Source organism: Staurois parvus, unplaced genomic scaffold (assembly GCF_062004578.1).
Source record: "Staurois parvus isolate SC_StPar_1 unplaced genomic scaffold, SC_StPar_1.0 ptg000151l, whole genome shotgun sequence".
In the NCBI taxonomy this organism is placed as follows: domain Eukaryota; kingdom Metazoa; phylum Chordata; class Amphibia; order Anura; family Ranidae; genus Staurois; species Staurois parvus.
This window is the reverse complement of record NW_028317947.1, coordinates 9,359,576-9,382,294: the sequence shown is the minus strand read 5'-3', so window position 1 is coordinate 9,382,294 and position 22,719 is coordinate 9,359,576. Positions and strand designations below refer to the sequence as shown.

Genomic DNA, 22,719 nt, shown 5'->3' with positions numbered 1-22,719 from the left:
GATGCATTTATGAGTCTATGATATTAGTTGGGGTCTAGGCAAATGTGGTATTACCTATTCACCTATTTCTGTATGAATCAATATATTGACAATGGGATCATTGGGGTTGTGTGGTAAGGATGGTTATGGGGGTTGTGGTATTGATTCAAAGAGTGGTTATGGGGTGTAGTGTTGTTAACTGTAGGGAATTGTTGGGGTTGAGGTCCTGGACCAGGGAGTGGTTGTGGGGTGTAGTGTTGTTAACTGTAGGGAATTGTTGGGGTTGAGGTCCTAGACCAGGGAGTGGTTGTGGGGTGTTCGGTGTGCGGGATTTTGGGGCAGAGGTATTAGACCATGTAGGGGTTATGGGGTGTAGTGATGTTAGCTGTGGGAGATTATTGGGGGGGGGGGTACTGGACCACAGAGTGGTGTTGAGTTTAGTGATGTCAGCTGTGGGGAAGTATTAGTGTGGGGAATAAGACCAGATAATGGTTATGTGTTGTAGTGTTGTTAGCTGTGGGGGATAACTAGGATAGATAAATATTAGAACACAGAATTGCGTAGGGTTTGGTGGTTCTAGCTAGGGGGATTATTGGGTTGGGAATATATACATCGGGTGTAGTGGGGGGAATTGTGGGGAATTCACAGTTTACCATTCAGTGGCCACACTTCTAAAAGCCAATGAGCCCTTAAAGTCCTTGGAATACTTGTACACCATAAAGTAAGAAAGCATCAAAAATAGTTAAAATCCAGCAAAACTTTATTTGTCACAGTACTAAAAAAAACAACTCTCAATATATTTCACATATTAGGTTTCTGACCTGGTTAGGGGATTGTAGAAGTCACCGAAATACACTGATTATTTTTCTCTACTATGACTAAAAAAAAAATATTCTTCTGAAAGTTTAACTCATGTTTCTATTCTTTTCTTTCTACTACGTGCTTCTGAGATTATGGGAGTGGTTGTTGTGCCCGAGGGTAAGACTTTTGGATCAGGAAGGATGAAGGAGTTTATGAATGTGTATGTTTTAGATGAAAAGGTTATAAGAGTGGCTGAACCTGACCCCAGGTTAATGTACACAATATAAAAAGGGCGGGGGACCCTCTGGAATGCAGTGGTTAGGATACTGGCTCAGAAGAAACAAAGGAGTTGTGATGAACAAAACTTGGTGGTAGTATGATTTTGGCTCAAAATCTAAGTCACCACCTTTTACTGTAGCCACTCAAGGAACGTTATGCACCATATGTACCCTGTCTGTATCCTGCTCAGGGGTGGCAAAAAAAGAACACTTTCCCCTCATCCAGAACACAATCTTGCTGGGTATGTATAGAATACACCACAGGTTTTTGTCTCAGTTTCCATTTCACTTCCATAACAAAAGTCCAACAAGAAGTCCAACAAAAAGACTGGCAGTCACATTTAGAAATAATGGTACCTTCATGCAAGGCCTTGCATAGGACCAGGTCCCTGTCTTTGCAAATAAGATATCTGGCCAACAACAGGCACCCGGGGAGAACCCCGTGGGCCCTCTCCACTCCAAATGTTACCTGAGAAGTAAGCATTGGTAAATGTGAAATGCAGCCATTTGTTCACAAAATCACCAGGGGTTTCTCCACCAGCTTTTTTTCAGAGGCTGATGATCCACCAAAGTTGACAGCCTCTTCTCAGCCTCAGCTATACATTCCCGCTTATTTTGCATATCCTGCCTAAGCATATCAATCCCCACCTTCACCTCCTCAATTTTGCCTGTTAGGGATGCATAGCAGGTAAAGATGGCTGCAAGCACCTGCAAGGTTACCTGTTCCAGAGCATTCTCAGTGGCTGGTCGATCTGGCTTCAAGGTGGTTCGGGATCCCTCTGTCCACTACTCAGGTTATGGGGCATGCTGTGGCCTCCATCCTGCCAAGAAAACCCTGGAAGGCGATCTACCTGGTGTCTATCCATATCGGATAGTGACAAGGATCCTGCAGTCCAAGAGCGAAGAATGGATGTGGAATAAGCGATCTATCAGATTGGATTCTGTAGGCCCTGAGCAGAGCACACGCCAGTAGCAACTGGCCATTACAGCAGTACTATGGCCCCCCAAATGTGCAAAGGATAAACTGCTAAATAGTGAAGGGACAATAACACTAATTAATATATTACCACTGAAAGCATGGCATATTTAATAAACTACATCTCTAGAAAGTAATGACTTTCTTTGCTGGGTAACATGATGACATCATCACCATGTGCCTAGTGGTGTATTTAGGTCTTGTGCTGCCCTAGGCAACACAAAAATCGTCTGCCCCCACGGACACGACCAACACCCCCCCCTTTCCCCCTCCTGCAGAGAGCCTGTCATTGACCAACAATACCCCTGCCCAGGGGCGGACTGACCATTTGGAAACTCGAGCACTGCCCGAGGGCCAGGGGTCAGTAGGGGGCCCATGAGATGCCCCTGGTACCTTTTCCATAGGCTTTTTTTGAATTTGGGCAAGGACACAGGGGCCCCATGATCCCCTATTGCCCGGGGGCCCCATGAGTTGTCAGTCCGCCCCTGCCCCTGCCTACCACCTGGGAGAACCTTCCACTACCCCCCCCCCCCTCGACGATAGAAAGAAAGACACATCTTCACAGCTCCGGACATCCCCACAAATGAGTGTCAGACTCTACTTACATGATCAAGCTGCCTGCAGCCTCTCTCAGATCCCACCTGGTTCCCATAGGGCGCGTATCCCTTCTTCTGGGGGGAGGTGCTGCCCCCCTGAAAAATGCCGCCCTAGGCAAGTGCCTTGTGGTAAATATGCCCCTGCATGTGCCAATAATGCTATCACCTTACATATGATCCTGGCATCGGTGACGCACATCCTGAGCTCAGAACTCATTTATGACCTGTAACAGCCTTATATTTTACTGAAGGAACACATCATTCCTGCTATCTTGACAGCTAATAACCTCTGGATCTCTAAATTGTCTAGAAGCTGCAGATGGTTCTGTATTATCCTAGAGAGAAAATAGCTAATGGGCACCATGTTCTAGATTTTAGGATTGGCAGATATGAAATTTTGTTATGAGAAAAAACAAGGTCCTGGCAGCTGGCATAGTGTGGATTATCAGAGATTGACAGAAGAGATTCAGTGACAATGTCTTGTTATTTTAGAGGACGTAGTCTTGGCAGAGCTCAATCTCGGGATTAGCTGAAATTGGCAGACAAAACCCAGTGACTGCTTAAAGGATGTGGTTTTGGCAGTCAGCTGGTTCTGGATTAGAGAACACTGCCAGGTAGGCAGCAAAGCCAGCAACTTTTCATTTCACTCAGAGAATATGGATCACGAGAAAACTTAAATTGGAGAAAAGCAGTCGGGATAAATACACCATTAAACTATTAGTAAATGTGTGCTGTTTTTTTTTTTTTGGTAATGAGGGGTTACTTCTGGATGAAACTACATTGTGTGTAATTGCTTGTTTGTTGATGGAACATTATTTTTTCCTTCCAAAAATAAATAAGAACAAGAGTTGCATTTTAGTTAAAGTGTTTTTTTTTTGCAGAGAATTGTCCTTTGCTTTTTAAATGTGGTAAGAACTATAACAACTATAACAAATTAAGGTTCACCTAAAGATCTGATCAGGTTCTACGGAGACAGAAAAATTTACTTCATGTAATATTTTTAATCCATCTAGGGCAAAAAAATTTAGTGGCCCCCTACATTAGTTGTATGTGGAGGAATGCCCCTTTACATTGGTGGACAATGTAGTACCCCCTACATTAAGGGCCAGTGTGGTTCCCACTTACGTTGGTGGTTAGGGTAGTACAACCTTACATTGTTATTCAGTGTAGAACCCAGGGCCAAAACTAATGGGGGGTGGGGAATGTGCCCCAGGCACTGCATTGAGAGGGGTGCCATGGCTGACAGTGACAGCAGCATCATTACTTTAGAGCTGGGAGAAGGTGTAGGAGGCCTGTGTGTTGGCAGGTGCTCAGAGAGGGAGCAGAGCTGAAGGAGAGTGGGGCCGGTACAGAGTGTGCAGGTGACCATGTGTGCGCCCCACCCTTCCCTCTCAGATGTTAAGGGGGAATTTGAAGTAAGGGGAGACACTGATGTAAGATGGGGCACTGATGTAGGGAAGGACACTGAGGTAAAGAGGCATACTAATGAAAAGTGGGGCAATGATATAACGGGGACACTGATGTAAGACAGGACTCTGATGTAAAAGAGGATTCTGATGTTATGGGGTATTCTAAAGTAATGGGGTACTCTGAAGCAAGGGGGACATTGATGTAAGAGGAGTGGGGCATTGATGTAAGGGGGGCATTGATGCAATATAATAATTATATGTATAAATATTAAGAACAAATAATTAAAATGTAAAAAACTACTGACACCATCCTTTTTTCGTGTAAGAAAAGGGGGGTGCCAAACAGTCTAGCTTTGCCACTGGTAGAGACTTTTTACATTGGTGATCAGTAAGGAGCAGGGGCGGACTGACCATTTGAGCACTCGGGCACTGCCCGAGGGCCCGGGGTCAGTAGGGGCCCCATGAAATGCCCCTGGTATCTTTGTTATAGGCTTTTTTGGGTGTGCTTTAAGTGTGGGCAAGGACACAGGGGCCCCATGATCCCCTATTGCCCGGGGGCCCCATGAGTTGTTAGTCCACCCCTGGTAAGGAGCTTCCTTACAATTATGGTCAGTATTGTGCCTCACTACATTATTATTCAGCGTAGGGCACCCTTATATTATTGGTCAGTGTACGACACCCTTATATTATTGGTCACTGTACGACACCCTTATATTATTGGTCACTGTACGACACCCTTATATTATTGGTCACTGTACGACACCCTTATATTATTGGTCAGTGTACGACACCCTTATATTATTGGTCACTGTACGACACCCTTATATTATTGGTCACTGTACGACACCCTTATATTATTGGTCAGTGTACGACACCCTTATATTATTGGTCAGTGTACGACACCCTTATATTATTGGTCAGTGTACGACACCCTTATATTATTGGTCAATGTACGACACCCTTATATTATTGGTCAGTGTACGACACCCTTATATTATTGGTCACTGTACGACACCCTTATATTATTGGTCACTGTACGACACCCTTATATTATTGGTCACTGTACGACACCCTTATATTATTGGTCACTGTACGACACCCTTATATTGGTGGTAAAAGCAATGCCCCCATATATTGCTGGTAAAAGTCCCCCTATATTGGTGGTCAGTGTAATGCCTCATATCAGTGATCAGCTTACTGCCCCCCTTATGCTGGTGGACAGTGTAGACAGTGTTGGTGGACTCCTTACATTGCTGGTTATTTTCGTATTCCCTTACATTGGAGGTCATTGTAGTGACTTATGTTGGTCAGTGTAGTGCCCCTTTACATTCTGACATCTTTGTGAACTTGGCTTTCTCGTCCAGGTTCAGGCAGCCAGCCCCCTAATGATGCCTGCAAGCTCTGCTGCTGTCCTACTTTACCATGGCCATCCTTCAAAAAACATTAAAAAAAAAAGTGGTTGGGGACATGTAACCATGCAAAATCATGGTGATAAGTGAAGGTCTGCTTTAAGGATCTGAGCAGCTTCTCCAGAGACAGCAAAATAGACTATAAAGAATAATTTTAATCTATGTAGAGTAAGAAACCTAGTGTCCCTTCACATTAATTGTAAGTGGTGTCTTGCCCCAGTACATTGGTGGTCAGTGCAGTGCTCCTTTAAATTGGTGGTCAGTATAGTACCTCCTTACATTGGTGGTCAGTGTAGTACAACCGGTGGAGACAGCCAGTCCACGAGCAGCACGCGGAGGCAACGGCCAGTCCGTGAGCAGCGTGCAGAGAGGACAGCCAGTCTGCGAGCAGGGCCCGCATTCACTATATAAACCCAGGGCCCCGCATTCGCTATATAAACCCAGGGCAACACATTCGCTATATAAACCCAGGGCCCCACATTTGCTGTATAACCCCAGGGCCCCGCATGCACTGTATAAACCCAGGACCCCGCATTCCCTATATAAACCCAGGACCCCGCATTTACTGTATGGTTAAACCCAGGACCCCGCATTCACTATATAGACCCAGGACCCTGCATTCACTATATAAACCCAGGACCCCGCATTCACTGTATAAACCCAGGACCCCGCATTCACTGTATAAACCCAGGACCCCGCATTCACTGTATAAACCCAGGACCCCGCATTCACTGTATAAACCCAGGACCCCGCATTCGCTATATAAACCCAGGGCCCCGCATGCACTGTATAAACCCTGGACCCCACATTCGCTATATAAACCCAGGACCCCGCATTCACTGTATAAACCCAGGACCCCGCATTCACTGTATAAACCCAGGACCCCGCATTCACTGTATAAACCCAGGACCCCGCATTCACTATTTAAACCCAGGACCCCGCATTCGCTATATAAACCCAGGGCCCCGCATGCACTGTATAAACCCTGGACCCCACATTCGCTATATAAACCCAGGACCCCGCATTCACTATATAAACCCAGGACCCCGCATGCACTGTAAAACCCAGGACCCCGCATGCACTGTAAAACCCAGGACCCCGCATGCACTGTAAAACCCAGGACCCCGCATTCCCTGTATAAACCCAGAACCCCGCATTCACTGTATAAACCCAGGACCCCGCATTCACTGCATAAACCCAGGGCCCGCATTCACTGCATAAACCCAGGGACCGCATTCACTATATCTGGTTTCCCACAGTACACACCACATGGAAATTCAATTATTTTTATAAATATAAATTGCTAAATACCGTTTCTCCTCAGCAGTTAGAAGTCACAAGACTGCTCTATCAGTGTCCAGCCCAGCACTAGCTAAAGCTTGTAGGAGGAGTTTTCTTTCTGCTCTAGGAGGATGGAAATTCCCTGACCTTTGTCTGGACAGTGCCGATTGGCCCTGTGCTGATCACATGCACTCTCCCAAGACAAAAAAAAACCCTCTTCAGCAATACACACCAAGCTGAGCATGTGCATGTCTACGGTTCAGTCTGGAGATAAGTGGTGGTCGCTTGAAAAAGGGGAAGAACAGAGAAGAAAGGATCAAACAGCCTTTTTCACACAATGCAGAGAATTAACCCCTTAGGTTCCACAGTGAGTATAACAAGTATGCTTTACTGCATATACAGACTGATTTTACTGTTGTGGGTTTAGTAACACTTTAAGGGGACAAATACAGGCACGAGTCCTAATTTTGCAGGTGTGGATGAGTGGCCCTGAATACACATTGTCTTTATTTGGGCTGTACACCTGCACTCACACGCCTGTCAAATTAGTGCCTGTGGCTGTGTTCGTACAGCTGCTGCGTCCCCATAGCATAACATAGGCTGCCTGCACACAGCTCCAGGCCAGCCACATAAACAAACCACTGATTTACACTGTACAGGCCACAGTAGCTATGTGAAGGAGCCCAAGACCTCATTCACACTAAGTTCTTTAGCAGGAATTTTGTTGTGTTTGCCCACTAATAATAATTGTATTGAATTTTTTTTTTAAATATAATCTGGTATTTTTGGGGTGGGGGGTGTCAGGTAGGCTGTATGGGGCCTCGTGATTTCTAACAGCAGCCCTATGGCCATCAATATTCCAGGAAGGTCTTTATCTCATTCACCAATTCCACCACCACTGTGCTCTCACCTCCAAGGGTGGACCTCAGCATCTTAAGACAGAGGTCATAAACAGCTTTGGCAAACAACCAGCCTCCTTATGATTCCTCCATCTGGCCACTTTTCCACCATCTTTGCTGCTTCCTCTCGATGGCTTGACGAAACCCAGAAACAAAAAGTCCTCATAATATAATACATAAACAATATTAGTGGAAAATAAGGAGATGCACTCAGTTTGTAACACGATATATGAAGGCTCATAATGCTCAAAATAGCATATGGACAGCCTGTCTGGATTAACCCTGCCTAGCATGATGACGTCACAACCACCTGACACGTATTGTCCAAAGGACATTGTATGACGTCCTCCCGGATTAGCAGTGCTCCCACTCGGCTGTCATTTTTCTATAGGCCTGGTGGAAGGCGGTTAAAGGTAGCATGGGAAAAATATATAGATTTTTACATTTATAAATGTACCTTGGGAGACAAGGAGTTGGAAGTTTTCCTTTTGAGTCAATGCTGGTATCTTCAGGCCCATAACTAGAGAAGCCCAGGTGGTTCCACTTGACCCTCTACAACATTCTTCTTGTCCAAAGGTACACAACTCCGTTCCCTCCTAGGCTCCACCCACCTTTATAGGGATCCTGCAAGAGGGGCAGGGACAACAGGCCACTTCCTTTAAAGGATGGTCCCTTAGCTAGAGAAACACTTGCCCACAGACTTACTTACAGTCCCGATACAGTTTCTGCCCACCTGAGAATCTTGAGTATCACCCTTCTCCCCCATGCATGTATCAGCTCCTCCTATTGCAATCTTCCAATTGTAAATTACTTGAAGTATCCAACACAGAGAGTTTCACTAACAGAGTCTCTTAGATATATAAGCCACCAACTGGTTATTTATCACCTAAAAACTGAAATATCAGTATAGGGTGGACAGACCCTTTAACACATACCAATCCTGATTGTAGCAATCATGCACACAGAGCTAGACGCGGCCCTCCATTTTGTTAAGAATTCTCCATGTTGTCCCATCACCCCCCCCCCCCCTCTCTGTTCATCCACAGTGACATGTGGTTAGTGTGTGTGTTGGCAGAGGTCACAGGCAGCCAAAGCACAGCAGGTATCTCCGAGCTGGGTGCCTGGCTGTCTAAGAAACTGTGCAATCTGGCATAACGTAAAAGTATAACCCAAGCCTTTCCCTGATTTCAAAAACATTCCAGGAGGAGTAATAAACTAGATACCACATTCAAAATCCATTTTCACCCTATGTCTCATATCTTGGAATATGAAAGACTTACATAAAAACCAGGCATATCTTCAGATTGGTCACGATAAGACAAACCGTTTGATATGTCACACTCCTTAGCTGGCATACATAGAAAAGCAGAAAAGTATATCTCTTGCACCATTCAAGTGTATATTTTATATTTCATATCTAACCGTTCCACAGATGCGTCTGCATATTAATCTACCCACGGGTGGAAGGTTACGTGTACCTAGGACAAGTTATGGATCATAATAGAAGCTATGAGAGCTTCTAGTCATAACTTCTGGCTCCACCTACACCTCCCTTCCCAAAAGGAGACCATTGGTTACTACTAAAAAGAGACACCCTGCTGAGATTCTAGAAAAAGGGCTGTTATGTTTAGAGTTGTGTGTTTGAGAGAGAAAGCAGAGTCATGCTCGGTAAGACTAGAGGTTGAAGAAAAAGGTGTAATGCTTACCATACTCCTCTCTCCACCACGCTGCCCCTATCTGTGTGACTGCACCTCTGCAGCCTCCTCTTTAGGGCACTCCTAGCCGCAGTAGCATGCTTACCTTCTCACACAGTGACATTTTTCAGCGATTTGAACTGTTGTATCTCTGGGACAGGAAACAAAGGGAAATACATAACTTCCAACTTTCATCAAAGGACACAACCCTGCCAAGCCCCCGCCAGATGTACATGTGTATTGCACCCCCTAAAGAGCCGCTGGAAATTTTGGACCCTCATCAAAGCACACACAGCAAGGTACACCACATTCTTCCAATGTCCAAAGGATCAGTCTAAGGCAGGGGTCTCCAAACTTTCTAACTTACTGTCCTTCAAACTTTAGGGGGGCAGGACTGTGGCCAGTGGGAGAAGAAAATGCCCCATCGTATCAACGGGGGAAATGGTGCCCCATTGTTGGTATCAACGGGGGAAATAGTGCCCCACCGTTGGTATCAACGGGGGAAATAGTGCCCCACCGTTGGTATCAACGGGGGAAATAGTGCCCCACCGTTGGTATCAACGGGGGAAATAGTGCCCCATCGTTGCTATCAATAAAAGGAATAGTGCCCCATTGTTGGCTTCAATAGGAAGAATAGTGCCCCATCATTGGTGACATTAAGAGGAATAGTGCACCATGTCAGTGGGAGAAACTATGCCACACTGTTGCTTGCAGTGGGAAGAGTAATGCCTTGAGGGCCAGATAAAGGCAAGCAAAGGGTTGCATCTGGCCCCTGGGCCGCAGTTTGAAGACCACTGGTCTAGGGGTTTCTTTTTAGGGTTTTTATTGGGGAACAATTAATTTTGAGATCGGGAGCATGGGATATCCCAGAACTGTGAAACTGTACAACTTGAGGACTCTTCCACTTCTGGCTGCACTGTTCAAGCTGCTGGCATACATGTATGGCTGCATTTGAACAACAGAAATGCCCCACTGGATCTCTAGGCTAACTATGACCTGTACTCCTTCCAGAACTTTGCAGCACTTGTACTCATTTAGCCACAGGATCATCGGTTGCCTCCATCCGATATCCACCAAGTTCTTCCTAGTGCTGGAGAAGAAGACTCACACCGCCATCGGACAGCTTGAGCTCTCTCCCACAATTTCCTACCAACTCTCTCATGTGAACTTTCTCCTCACCCAACCGGACTCAACTGGATCCTGAGACTGGACTTGTAAACAGGCCCCCCAGCTAAGCATAGCTGGAACCTTGGTGTCTTCAGTCTTTCTTCCTCCCGGACTGGATACTGGGACTGGACTTGTAAATAGCCCCCCCAGCTAAACTTAGCTGGGACCTCCGTGGCTTCAGGCTGGCTTCCTCCCAGACTTCTGCCCCTCAGCAGAGGCTCCCTCCGGCAGAACTGGACCCAGGAACACTGCTCCTGCTGCTCAGGCCTCAGACTACTTATGGCACAGGTGTCAAACTAGTGGCCCTCCACCTGTTACCAAACTACAGGTTCCATGAGGCATTGCAAGATTGACAGTTATAAGCATGATTTCCAAAGGTAGAGGCATGATCAGACTTGTAGTTTCGCAACAGCTGGAGGGCCACCAGTTTGACACCCCTGACTTATGGGCTCCCTCACCGCCTGCTGGGCACACCTTCTCATTATTTGCTGGAATCCCATAAATATTCAGGCTGCATACCTGTCCTTCCTCCCACTGTTTCTAGAATCCTCTAGAAGATGGGAGAGCAACAGGGCAGCAGTCTGAAAAACTGAGAAGCCCTAAGTAATTAACCCCTGCTCCTCTAATTACAGTGGTGCTAAACTAAATTTGCCTAGCAGCTTACTCTACACTAGAAGGGTACTACAGATGGATAATTAAAAGACAAGAAAAAAAACGGTTGGTTAAACTCACAAGTGCTTAATTTACTGCTACTATTCCTTTGTACTGACTTTTGAAATTTACAAAAGGCAACAGATGAGAAATTGGATCAAAGGTATTTCACTGTGAGCCGTGGCTCAAACCAGTGCGACTTGAGAGTTCAAAGTCTCACTCCATTACCGGCAATGCATTTTTTACATAGGTACATAAATCAGATCAAAATGACAAAAGAAGAGAAAAGAGGGTCAGTGGAACTCTGTTCCAAAACAGGGACAGTTGGGAGTTATGGAAATATCAACAGGAAATAGGCAGAAAAAAAAACCAGGAACAGGTTTAATCATTCCATACTCTATATAAAAAAGTGGCTTTAAACTTACCACACACACTATACAATCTCCTACAAGACCTCCTACTTTCTAGCTCCCTGGTCTCCTCCTCCCACGCCCGACTGCAGGACTTCTCCAGGACTTCCCCCATCCTCTGGAACTCACTACCCCAATCCATCAGACTGTCACCTACCCTCCTCACCTTTAGGCGCACCCTGAAAAACCATCTCTTCAGGGAAACCTACCCCACAATCACCTAACAGCCGATCTCCTCCACTCTATCCCCCACAGCCACTTCCTCCCGTACCACTATCTCCTCCCTCCTAGATTGTAAGCTCGAAAGAGCAGGGCCCTCGAAACCCTCGTATATTGTTTTGTTACTGTATAGTCTCATGTACTGTCCCCCACTATAATGTACAGCGCTGAGCAAACCTTTTGACGCTAAATACTGTATAATAATAATCTCCTTTAAAGTTACCAAAATTCTGTAATAGGAGCAGGAGCAGACTGACAACTCATGGGGCCCCCGGGCAATAGGGGATCATGGGGCCCGTGTGTCCTTGCCCAAACTTTAAAAAGCCTATGAAAAAGGTACCAGGGGCATCTCATGGGGCCCCTTAATGACCCCGGGCCCTCGGCAGAGCCCGAGTTTCCAAATGGTCAGTCCGCCCCTGAATAGGAGTATCAAATCAGGCAGGTCCTTGCGCTATGGTGGATGGTAGCTCTAAATGAGATTGAGCAATCAGATTGCACAGTGTACAGACGTCTATAGATATACAATAAAGCAGCAAAAATTATACAGACTACATGAAAGGAAGAAAACTATTTACTTTCAGTAAGGCAGAGTGGTGCTAGCATGCTGATGTGCTGTAGGATGGCAGAGGTTCCGAAGCGCCAATCCTGGCTCATCACACAGTTTTCTTTCACAAAGTGACATTTCATTAAGTTCTTCTGGCAGTGCGAGGCGGCGGATTGTGTCATCCTTCCATTCCCTGATCTTCAGCAACACGTTTACACTACCCTTGCAAATGTGCGGCTGTGGATTGGCTGTCCACAGATTACTCACAAATACAGAAAACAGTACCTGGGTGGCCGTGAAGGGGTGGGATGGGGGTTAGTAAAAGCAAGCTGTTGAGCTGCTGTTTTCCTTCCTGCCTACCTATAAATGAACATGCAGCTGCTCAGAGCTGTGCCCATGTTACGGTGAAAATTAAACCAAGTTGAAGTGAATGGGGGCCATATGGCATCTGCTCTACAACTGCGTGTAATGCATACAGTTTCGGCACAGAGGTGCAGCCTTTTCGGGGTTAACGCAAGAGGTAACAAATTGGCCCTTTCAGCTGCCCTCTGAAAAAGTGATTCAACACAGATCACTTTTCAGAGGGGTGTTAAGGGCTGCTGTCTGTCCGAACACGAAAGAACAACACTCGCCGCAGCAGACAATAGATTACATAATGACCATTTCGGCCAGTTTCAAGTTGGACTGAAAGGCCTGCCGTCAATTCACCGTTGCATTCCTGCCATTGTTCATCCCATAACAAATCTTCTCCTTACGGAGGTCCATGTTCTTTTATCATTGTGCACAGTTTCTCCAGAGCCTCTTTAACCCCTTCTCCGGTAAGCCCACAGCAGCCAAACACGGCCCACTTATCATATCGAAACCTCTCCAGACCAAGATGGTGTGCCACTTCGGAAGGGGAGCAGGCCCGCTCCAGATCCTGCTTGTTGGCCAGTACAATGAATGGTATGTGGTCAATGTTAAAGTCTGCTACCATGTACAGGTTTTCCTTGGCATCCTGGAATCTCTCAGTGTCCGTACTGTCCACCACAAACACAAAGCCTTTACTACCGATGAAATGGTGTCTCAACAAAGGCCAACCCTTCGCTCCCAGGCCAACATCCCATACCAAGAGTGACATGTCCTCTACAATGTCCAAAGTCTCCGCATTGTATCCAATCGTTGGTATTATTTCCACCACTTTATTCAACTTCAGTCTGTAGAGGATCGTAGTCTTCCCTCCTCCATCCAGTCCAACCATCAAAACAAATGCTTGGGTTATAGTCCTCCTTCCACAGAAGCCCTGAATCCTGCTCACCAGGCTGCCCATGTCTTCTGCTGGGACAACGAGTCTTCAGATATCCCACACCCAGTACATAGCAGCACCACTTCTACGTATCCCACAGAGAAAGGACGTATCAGTTTTCTGGAAGGGAAATAGTCTCTTCCTCCTGCTCTGCATGTGCAATGCTGTACTTTCCACGCTGGAGTCTGTTTGGTCACATGACCACTTGAAGAGGTGTCACATGATTACTTTGGGGAAAAAAATCCCCAGAAAACTTTATTGCTCTTCAAATGTACAACAACAGTTGGATTGTTTAGCAAGATTTAGACTATCGAAGCAGAAAAGATAGAAAGCATAATGGAAAGATTGCAAGGAAATTATTTGTGTCATATTTTTTTGCTGTTTTTTTAATTTTCTTAATTTAACCACTTTCCCTCCTGAGGATTTACTCCCCTTCCTGACCAGGCCATGTTTTGCTGTGTTATATTAATGGACGATTTTGCTGTCATGCAACGCTGCACCCAAATTAAATTCACATCCTTTTTTTCCCACGAATTGAGCTTTCTTTCGGTGGTATTTGATCGCCTGTGCCTCTTTTATTTTTTACGCTATAAAAAAAAAAAGACCGACAATTTTGAGAAAGAAAACAATATTTTTGACTTTTTGCTATTAAACATGTCCAGCAAAAAAAAAAAATTTAAAAAATTTAATTTCTTCATACATTTAGGTCAAAATGTATTCTGCAACGTGTCTTTGCTAAAAAAAAATCCCAATACGTGTAGATTAACTGGTTTATGTGAAAGTTATAGCGTTTACAAATGGCGGTATATATACTGGAATACTGGAATTTTTTTTTTTTTACTAGTAATGGCGGTGATCAGACTTTCTGACACTGGGTGGGAACTGACTTGGTGTCACAGACATCCCCAGTGACACCAATATAGTGATCAGTGCTAAAAAAAAAAAAGCACTGACACTGTACTAATGGCACTGGGCAGGAAGGGGTTAACATTAGGGGCAATCAAAGGGTTAACTGTGTGCTGGGTGTGTTTTAAAAGGGGGCTGTGTCAGTGTGCTTCACTGCAAGCACACTGCTTTGGATGGCTGTGCTGTGCACAGCCATCCAAAGCAGTGTGCCCGACCTGACAGGGAGGAGGACTGTAAGTAAACAAAACAGGTCTCCTCCCTGTCGGAGATTCTCGGTAATCACCGGGCACCGGCGGGTAATCACTGACCGGGAACCAGGGATTGACATGAATGGCAGTATGGGTAGGGCGCTCGTGCACCTTGTGCGCGTCCCCTACCCGGAAATGCAAAATTACGTGTATATATACGTGATTTTGCACACCCCAGCCGTCCTGCAGCAGTATATATGCTATAAGGGCAGCGGGAAAGCGGTTAAAAGGAGGGATATAATAGAGAAGATAGGCTGGCTGGTGTGCAGTTTTCAGGTGTAGCCCTACCCCCTTAGGAGTCACTAGAAGAATTGGGTCCCCCTATGGTCCTGCACAGCCAGGCATCACACATCTTCACAAAAGCTTACATTCAGCTAGAAACTAGTCCTTGAGCTTTGGTTTTGTTGTTTTATTTAGGGGATTTGAACTGGGATAGGGTTAGGGGTGTACCAGATGCCCAAGGGTACGGATGAACTGAGGAAAACTTCCTGGAACTATTTACAGGCCTTACTGCAACACAGTCTCTGTTGGAGAGCTAGCCAATGGCTCCTTAGTGTGCCACCCCAGACCCTAGATGAACTTCTCCACTTCACCCAGCAATCTGGAGGTGTCTTTGAACAGGGGATCCGGTTCCTGTCACTTTAAGAGATGAACAGTCACTGGTAGGTGGGTAACCTGTTTCCCACTAAAGTGCTCCTTCCCCTATCTGCCCAGGTGGTGCAGGTGTACCCACTCAGATCCTCTCCTGTACTGCTTGTGGGTTGGTGGCTGCTGCCAGGCCTATCAGCTGGGCCACCCCTACCCTGTCATACAGGTGGTCCTCACTCAGGGGGCCGGTGAACTCTGAGCTTTCCTCATTTCCAGCTCCAGGCCTACATGTAGGCTCCATCCCACTAGGCCTCCTCGCAGCCTCCTTCCTTCAGCCTCACATCATCCTCTCTATCTTCCAGCAGAACTCTCCTGCAAATGAGCAGGCTCCAACACTTTTAAGGGTGCCCCAGCCCCTTGCCAAGCCTTTTGTTATGGATTGGATAGAATCCCACAAGAGTGCAACCAGCCACTCCTCGGATCTACCCATTGCCTCTAGAGCCTTCCTCCAAAGCCCTAGAGCAGGGGGAAATTCCAGAGGGGCTGACCTGCAGAGCCTCTCAGCTCCTTTGTGCTAGGAGGCGGGATGTAGGGGGATTTATGCTAGGAGGCGGGATGTAGGGGGATTTGTGTTAGGAGGGGGAATGTAGGGGGATTTGTGCTAGAAGGGGGGATGTAGGGGGATTTGTGCTAGGAGGCGGGATTAGGGGGATTTGTGCTAGGTGGTGAGATGTAGGGGGATTTGTGCTAGGAGGGGGGATGTAGGGGGATTTATGCTAGGAGGCGGGATGTAGGGGGAGTTGTGGTAGGAGGCGGGATGTAGGGGTATTTGTGCTAGGAGGGGGGATGTAGGGGGATTTGTGCTAGGAGGGGGGATCCTTTAGATTGTAAGCTCCATGAGCAGGGCCCTCCTATTCCTTCTATACTGAAACGTATTGTAATTGTATTGTCTCCCTTATATTGTAAAGCGCTGCGCAAACTGTTGGCTCTATATAAATCCTGTATAATAATAATATATAAATCCTGTATTATAATAATAATTTGGGGGAGAGGATTTGTGCAAGGATGGAAAAGCAGATATGTGCTTAGGGGGTGAAGTAGAACTACCGGTGAAGTTTTTTGGCTGTTTTTTTGGGGGGAGGGGGTGCAAGCAGCTGGTCTTGCCTAGGGTGCAAAATAGTCTAGCACTGGCCGTGGTCACCAGCCAAGTCAGAAGTAAAAATTGACATACAGTATATGTTGCATTTGCGTTTTTGTGTTCTGGTGCGTTTTTGATGCATTCCAGTGCCTTTAATATGCATTACAGTTCATTTTGTCCTCTTTTTCATCAATTTAAATAGAGATGTGCATTCCAGTGTGTTTTTGGTGCATTCCACTGTGTTCCAGTGCGCTTTTAATGCATTTTACTGCATTTCAGTACAGCCTGTTCTACTTTTTTTCTGCATCTGGACGCGCTGGAACTGCAAGCACTGATGTGAACTATGACATTGACAACCATATAACCTACTTTCTGTGCGTTTTGGATGCAGAAAAACAACAACTGAAAACATGTAGTGTGAACTGGCCATAAAACGTTTTTTTTTTTAATCTTGCTGAGTAATCAGCAGTGGAAAATACAGTTTCACATTCCTCCAAAATCAACTTTAACAACTAGACACTTGTCCTCCCATCAAACATAAGGCAGTTCCAGTGGTGTCCTATATGCATACAGTTCGCTTCCTTTAGCAGATTTGCTTGTTGCTGATCACTGTGATCTGCTGAAAAGGATGCTGCACCCTGTCCCATCGCTGCACAGGTTCATGCCAAACTGGTATGATGATTACATGCAGAGAGGTTCCTTCTGGTCAACACCAGGTACAAACGGGATGTCCCTACGCTGTCCGTTCTCCATGAACCTGTCCAGGGGCGGACTGACAACTCATGGGGCCCCCGGGCAATAGGGGATCATGGGACCCCTGTGTCCTTGCCCAAACTAAAAAAAGCCTATGAAAAAGGTACCAGGGGCATCTCATGGGGCCCCCTACTGACCCCGGGCCCTCGGGCAGTGCCCGAGTTTCCAAATGGTCGGTCCGCCCCTGAACCTGTCTCTACATTACCAAAACATCAGTGAGTCCTCATGCACACTGAACATTTTGATAACGCTGGTAACATGAGTTTTTCAGCTTTTTTTAGCATTAGCGTTTAGCTGCGTTTTTTTAACCCCCAAAAAAAGGTTGTTTTCTTGGGTCAAAAAAAGTCCAAAAATGCCGGTTTGCGGCGTTTTACCGTGTTTTCATTGTTAGACTTACCCCTCATGCACACTGGATGTTTTGATAACGCTGGTAATGTTAGCTGTGTAAAGTCCCGTTAAAAACATGAGTTTTTCAGCTTTATTTACTGTTTTTTGCATTAGCGTTCAGCTGCGTTTTCCAAAAAATTTTTGGGCCAAAAAAAAATCCAAAAACGCCAGTCTATGGACACATAGGATAACGTGCCGGGGGGGTTAAACGTCAAAAGCCAAAAGCAGCCGCTGTAAAAACGTCAAGTGTGCATGAGGACTTTTAATGTAGAAATAAAAAAAAAGGGAATATAAGTAACAAATACAATTTGCTCAATTTTCACAGTGCGTCATCTAGTGATCTAGTGGCAGAACTGATCAAATGCAGCCTGCTACAAAGTATTTTTAAACAAAACTCCGACTTGTTGAAAAGAATACAAAATAAACACAACTATGCAATAGACATGCACTTTAAAAATACAAAATTGTTCTTCAAAACCCCACTTTTCGAAAGCCATGAATTGAGCGTTTCCCCATAGACTTCAATGGAAAAGCACCATTTGAGTATAGCATAAGGATTCATAAGGATCTTGGATGTGACATCAGCAACCGCAGGCAGACTCACAACTATCACTTCAATGACACTGTGTAGTATTCTGCATTTATTGATGTTTCAGGCACATGGAACAGCCTTATGGTGACTAAAGTTACCAGGGTCACAACATAGGGAAAAAACATGAATAAACAGGTGCCTGTTATCCTCTACTGTTCTACAGTTTCATTCAAAAAGTGACATTTGGTGACAGGGTCTCTTTAAAGCGAAACTAAAATCCACAGAATACTCACCTCCACCTTTCAGCGATGCAACCGATAGATTGCACATCAGTTGCCGACACCTACTCCCTGAGCTTCTTTCAGGTGTCAGGTCAACTTCTTGGTTGGCTGGTGGGGGACTATGTGTTTTCTCACACATGGGCATGGTAGTAATTAATTCCGACACCACCGCAGTGTTTTGGGAATGTCTGCTGTGCTGTGCATGTGCAGCTCAGTGTACATTCAGTTGAAGATTGCAAATAGGCTGGAAATGACATCTTATTGCAGGGAAGACATAGCATGCCTCTTCTGGAACAGAGGCGGACTGACAACTCATGGGGCCCCCGGGCAATAGGGGATCATGGGGCCCCTGTGTCCTTGCCCAAACTCAAAAAAGCCTATGAAAAAGGTACCAGGGGCATCTCATGGGGCCCCCTACTGACCCCGGGCCCTCGGGCAGTGCCCGAGTTTCCAAATGGTCAGTCCGCCCCTGAACCTGTCTCTACATTACCAAAACACCAATGAGTCCTCATGCACACTGAACGTTTTGATAACGCTGGTAACATGAGTTTTTCAGCTTTTTTTAGCATTAGCGTTTAGCTGCGTTTTTTTAACCCCCAAAAAAGGTTGTTTACTTGTGTCAAAAAAAGTCCAAAAATGCCGGTTTGCGGCGTTTTACCGCGTTTTCATCGTTAGACTTACCCGTCATGCACACTGGATGTTTTGATAACGCTGGTAATGTTAGCTGTGTAAAGTCCCGTTAAAAACCTGCGTTTTTCAGCTTTTACTATTTTTTTCATTAGCATTTAGCTGCGTTTTCAAAAATTTTTTTGGGCCAAAAAAAGTCCAAAAACACAGACACATAGGATAACGTGCCGGGGGGGGGGGGGTTTAAACGTCAAAAGCCAAAAGCAGCCGCTGTAAAAACGTCAAGTGTGCATTAGGACTTTTAATGTAGAAATAAAAAGAAGGGAATATAAGTAACAAATACAATTTGCTCTTTTTTTCACAGTGCGTCATCTAGTGGCAGAACTGATCAAATGCAGCCTGCTACAAAATATTTTTAAACAAAACTCCTACTTGTTGAAAAGAATACAAAATAAACACAACTATGCAATAGACATGCACTTTAAAAATACAAAATTGTTCTTCAAAACCCCACTTTTCGAAAGCCATGAATTGAGCGTTTCCCCATAGACTTCAATGGAAAAGCACCATTTGAGTATAGTATAAGGATTCATAAGGATCTTGGATGTGACAGGTGCCTGTTATCCTCTACTGTTCTACAGTTTCATTCAAAAAGTGACATTTGGTGACAGGGTCTCTTTAAAGCGAAACTAAAATCCACAGAATACTCACCTCCACCTTTCAGCGATGCAACCGATAGATCGCACATCAGTTGCCGACACCTACTCCCTGAGCTTCTTTCAGGTGTCAGGTCAACTTCTTGGTTGGCTGGTGGGGGACTATGTGTTTTCTCACACATGGGCATGGTAGTCATTAATTCCGACACCACCGCAGTGTTCTGGGAATGTCTGCTGTGCTGTGCATGTGCAGCTCAGTGTACATTCAGTTGAAGATTGCAAATAGGCTGGAAATGTCATCTTATTGCAGGGAAGACATAGCATGCCTCTTCTGGAACAGGGGCGGACTGACAACTCATGGAGCCCCCGGGCAATAGGGGATCATGGGGCCCCTGTGTCCTTGCCCAAACTCCAAAAAGCCTATGAAAAAGGTACCAGGGGCATCTCATGGGGCCCCCTACTGACCCCGGGCCCTCAGGCAGTGCCTGAATTTCCAAATGGTCAGTCCGCCCCAGTTCTGGAATAAATAAAAAAGACCATTATTCCACTTTTCAAGTGTCCACCAGCTAGTGCCGGGACAAGGTCATCCAGTGCCCGGGGCAAAGATGTCAAACTGCACCCTCGCCATTGATGATGTGTAAGCTTAGGGGATCCTACACCCAGAAGTCACTTGCTTGTTAAAATCATTGCCGCTGTCACTACTCCTATCAGCTTTGTCACAGAAGGAAGGCTCCCCCATCCCTACAGTAAGCCAGTGCGCCCAGGGCAGCCGTCCTCATGCCCACCCCTTGTCCCAACCCTGCCGCCAGTGCACAGGTGCCTCCCAGAGTCTCCCATGCAGCTGAACAGACCAGCTTAGTATTGAACTAAGCTCTAAATGTAAATCATTATCTTTGGCAAATAACAAATCTATACTGGACGAGGGTACGTTTCCCTACACAACATCTGGCCAATTGATGAATCTAAAATATATAACCTTTATTCAAATATATATTTTTTGGAGAGGTCTGTACTGCGCTTTACAGTGCATCATTTGCATTCCTCAAGACAGTGAGGTATTTTTGACTGGATATGGTGATGTATGGGGCTTATCCATGAGTGGCTGACATGTAAGCCCGTGGATGAGTGTACCCGTATTACATATCTGCAGCAAGATAGATTATACTATCTAATTAGTTTTGTCATTTCCTTGACAGAGATTATATATTCAAGCTGATAGGCTTGTGATCAAACTACAGTGCCTCTTTGTTTGCCGCCACTTCATCTAAATCAGTGGTTCTCAACCTTCCTAATGCCGTGACCCTTTAATACAGTCCCTCATGTTGTGGTGACCCCCAGCCATAAATTTATTTACCCAGTAATTATAATTCATGAAGTGTTGTTTTACCTCCAATACTGCTGCTTTCAACACAGTAGCTGCTTTTAACAGAGTAGCTGCTTTTAACAGAGTAGCTGCTTTCTACACAGTAGCTGCTCTTTACACATCGGAAATATGTGTTTTCTGATGGTCTTAGGTGACCCCTGTGAAAGGGTCGTTCGACCCCCAAAGGGGTCACGACCCACAGGTTGAGAACCACTGATCTAAATGGTATGGTATTTGATTTGGTCTGGTGTTATTAACCATTTGGATGTAAGGTAAATAGTTGCAATGGTATCCAGTCATATTGTTGTGCGCAGTACATTCCACTCCAGTAGGTATTAATTACAGCATACAATTTTTTATATATTTGAATAAAGGTTATATTTTAGATTCATCAATTGGCCAGATGCTGTGTAGGGAAACACACCCTCGTCCAGGATAGATTTGAACAGACCAGCCTCCTAGTCTCCCAAGCAGATGAACAGACCACTTGTTTGTATCCCCCATAAGAACAATAGTTTGATCCAACCCTTCTTAGGTCTAATTAACACATGCAGCAAGGACTGACGCACCTCTGAAAAGCGATACACGCTCTGATCACTTTTCTGAGTTGCTTGACAGGCGGTGTGTAGACTGCCCACCACACCTGTTTAACCCCCTAAATGCCACACCATGTCACATTGCCTTTCACTTGAATGGATTGCATTCAGTGGGTGGTCGTGCCTGCTGAGCATGACAGAAGGTTTAATTTTGCTGTGGCCATGACATGTGTCCTTTCACATTGATCTGTAGCAGTTTCAGTTTTTACTGCTTTTGCAGTGCATTTTTTTACAGGATATGTGACTCCAAAACCGCACCAAAATCACAATGCAAGTGTGTTTTTGCTGCGTTTTCTATTCATTTTAATGGGGAGGTGCATTTTTGGTGCTGTTTTTTTTTACCGCACCAAACCTGTACCAGAAATGAAGCAAGCGGGATTTAAAACACACACCAGACCCTCAACTGACCAGTGTGAAGAGTTTCTTGGGATTATATGGTCGCACGGTTTTCTTCTGCTTTTTTTTTAATGCAAAGCCAGAAGAAAAATGGATCAGTGCGAGAGCAGCCTTAGGGGGAGCGGTTGGAGTGATCTAAAAATCACAGCTCAATCATGTGTTTTCACAACACACACCCCCAACTGCTACTGTAAACAAGCCCTAACTGTCAATTTTGCTGGACAGATTGGTCCTTCTATAAGATTGGAACAAATTATTAATAAGGCATGCAGGGGTGGACTGACAACTCATGGGGCCCCCAGGCAATAGGGGATCATGGGGCCCCTGTGTCCTTGCCCAAACTCAAAAAGGCCTATGAAAAAGGTACCAGGGGCATCTCATGGGGCCCCCTACTGACCCCGGGCCCTCGGGCAGTGCCCGAGTTTCCAAATGGTCAGTCCGCCCCTGGGCATGGGAGAGGACAATGGAATTCATGCTCATCATTATAGTTATTACAGGTATCAATCCCATGTGAATGTACAATATGTATGTAAATTGTCAGCGCTATATAAGTACATGTAATAATAATAATAAATACGGTACTAGAATACAGGCGTACCTCGGTTTACGAACGCCTGGGTTAATGTCATTTTCGGTTTACGAATGAAAAT

The 22,719-nt window shown here is 45.4% G+C and overlaps 1 pseudogene; it reads right to left on the bottom strand.

Moving 5' to 3' along the window:
• Nucleotides 1-12,322: 12,322 nt before the first annotated feature.
• LOC149464420 (uncharacterized) lies at nt 12,323-13,796 on the bottom strand (annotated as a pseudogene).
• Nucleotides 13,797-22,719: the final 8,923 nt, after the last annotated feature.